This window comes from Ooceraea biroi, chromosome 12 (assembly GCF_003672135.1).
Source record: "Ooceraea biroi isolate clonal line C1 chromosome 12, Obir_v5.4, whole genome shotgun sequence".
NCBI lineage: Eukaryota > Metazoa > Arthropoda > Insecta > Hymenoptera > Formicidae > Ooceraea > Ooceraea biroi.
The window spans coordinates 11,507,792-11,510,656 of NC_039517.1; the positions used below are offsets into that span (position 1 = coordinate 11,507,792).

The 2,865-nt window shown below is 35.9% G+C and overlaps 1 pseudogene; it reads right to left on the reverse strand.

Moving 5' to 3' along the window:
- Positions 1-429: 429 nt before the first annotated feature.
- Positions 430-1,443, reverse strand: LOC113563096 (annotated as a pseudogene).
- Between the last annotated feature and the right edge of the window lie 1,422 nt (positions 1,444-2,865).

The window sequence follows — 2,865 nt, forward strand, 5'->3', positions numbered from 1 at the left end:
TGAAGCGGCGCACGAAAAACGCGGTGAAAGCGTTTCATGACAATGCAGAAAACAGCAATACGTAACTGATACGCTCGTAAAAAAAATTATCCTTGGTTACTGTTGAGATTTTCTTGCGAATAACGAATTAGTTCGTATCCCGCGCGCATCTTGAATGTTCTAGAACTCATGTTTGCGCCGAGCTTTCACGCCCGCGATAACACCAGGGCAGTCAGCCTATTGTCGCCTAACCGAGCGGTCCGTCTCCGAAATCGTGATCGCATGCGTACTTCGGGCGAGTAGACGTAAAGTGCCGTCCGAGCGTCGCGTTCGTCGATATAACCGCATTTTGTAACATTGACTGTACTATGTGGCACAAATAAATTACACCAGTGACAAAGTATAGTGGCTTTAATATACGCTCCGATCCACACACAAAATAATCAACAGTTACATTTCTTCCACAGCCTGTAAATGGTTCTATCAGATTGAGTACAACAAACTCCCCAAGCGGAACTGACGATTCTCTTCTTTCATCTTTTCCCAAATACGGAAATTCATTTATAACATATTTGCTATTAACGTCGGATGTTAACCAGAATTTAATTCCAAACTTCTTTAATTTGTTCCGCATATATTGTGTAAATCTATACCTAGTCTTCGATGGAAACAATTGTTCATCAACAGTAAGATTTACACCTGGTTTGTAACAATTTTGACTATTGTCAATAAATTTGTTCCATATTTCAGAGATTAAAGCATCAGTTTGTAAACGCTGGCTTCGTTGACTCTTTTTATCAAATCAGATAAATCTCAATTTCTGTAAAGCAATTCCTGCTCATGGTTCTTGAAAAAAATGCGAGACCCCATTTCTTATTCCATAGATATGAAAAATCCAAATTTTTTCCCTCATATACGCCGCGTGCATATAAGAGCAATAAATGAATCTAATTTTGCAGCAGTTAGATTCCATTCAGCTCCTAACACTCGAAATGCCTCTGCTTCTGTACACGTTCTTATGTGTTCCATCATACGGTGGGCAATGATCAAAGAAAATGTAGTCCTTACTTTACCTTTCATAATATTCTTTTAGCATAACCCGTCGGATCTGATACATCCCTAAAAATATTATGAAGTGGTGCTCTTCCAAGTTTAGAACCTTCTTTTATTTCTTGACAAACAGTTCCATCAGCAGCAGTTTCGATGCGCTGGTCATCTTCATCACTCTCACTTTCGGAACTCAATATAAACCTCATTCTCTTTTGTCCTCTACGTGTATTCAAAATATTCTCCTCTTCATTATCTGTGTCTGAGGACTTATACTCGTCATTAGTGTCAAATATATCATCATTTTCCATTTTGTCATCGTCAGTTTCAGAAAGTTCCTGTTCATCGATTTCTGAATACTCTTCGTCTATATTATTATTTTTTTAATAACTGGATATTTCTTGAATGTCTTGACATTTTTGAGATAAATAGTAGGAAAGTAATAATGTAGTAAAGATAAAATATAAAATTAACCACTAAGTATTGTTAGTTTTGTTCACTTTTTCTTTCTTCAAAATGGCACTTATAACTTGAAATTTTCAAAATAATAAAAGACTTATTTCAAAATATGGTAAGCTCTTTATAACTTTATAACACTATGATACCAACTTTTCTGGAGTTATAAGACTGTACTGTGTCTCCTAATTTCGCGGTTTGCATTTATAAGAACAAACACTCGCACACTCTTGCCACGTATTCAACATTGTTAACGTGCGTACTGCAGTTGTTTCATCCCGGCTCCTATATATCGTGCATCAAAGACTTATGCCGCACTCAGATTGCCTTATATTTCTAGCGACTGTATAGTTTTAGAATTGAGTCTTTAGAGTAAATAATATTACAAAAGAATATGAATCTTTCAACCGGTCAAATGACCGGTCGCGGTAAGTAAAACAGGCTACATATATTTCTCAGAAAAAAAGAAATAAGAAGACAAGTGAATATTAAAAAATTCATTGTAGGTATATTATAAGAAAAGTCGAGAACTTAAATGGCGTGATAACGTTATATGTAGGAAATTTTAATGAAAGTTTAAAAACTGTCATTTGACCGGTCGTGGTAGGTTTAGTGTTAAAGATACGACCACTTTTCGAGATAACACACTCCGCGCATACTTGACGCTTTTTTACTTTTTTTGAAAAAGGTAATTTTATCGTAAAATTTATACCAAGCTTTTTCACTGACCCAATATATGTATATAATACTCATAATTGTGCACTAAAATTATATTCGATGTGTTAAAATATATAAGCTGTTTATGATATACTGTTTGAGAAGCGCGTAGGATGGTAATGCGCGCGTGGAACAGGTGGATGCAACGGGCGGTAGAAATAAGTCACACACTGATCTTGAGATTCACAATGTATTTGAGCGGTCACTATGTACAGGGTGGGGAAAAATTATTGGTCAAGCTTTCGCCAGTCGATTCTACTCGTCGAGATCGCAACATTGCATCATAAACATGGTGCCGCAAAATTAACTTTCAAGGTCATTTTCAATGTCAAATTTTTTTATTGGCTTAGTCGATTCTACTCGTCGAGCTGAACAAAAGTCTCAAAGGGACATATGCCAGAAATCAATATTTCATAGAGAAATCTTCGTTTGAATTTTTTTTGCCTGAAATTTCAAAAAATCGATTTTTATGAAGTCAGAAAATAAATCTGATGCTTATAAAGTTCTTAAAATCATGTTCTGATATCTTGATCATGATTAGCGAAAATCACCCCCCAAAAATGACCCTGAAAAATTCGTTTTCAAGGTCAAAAATCTGCTTAATCTACTCTTAGCGCTACCCAGGAACAACGACGTGGACGTGGTAGATTTCTATTCCCTTCGGGT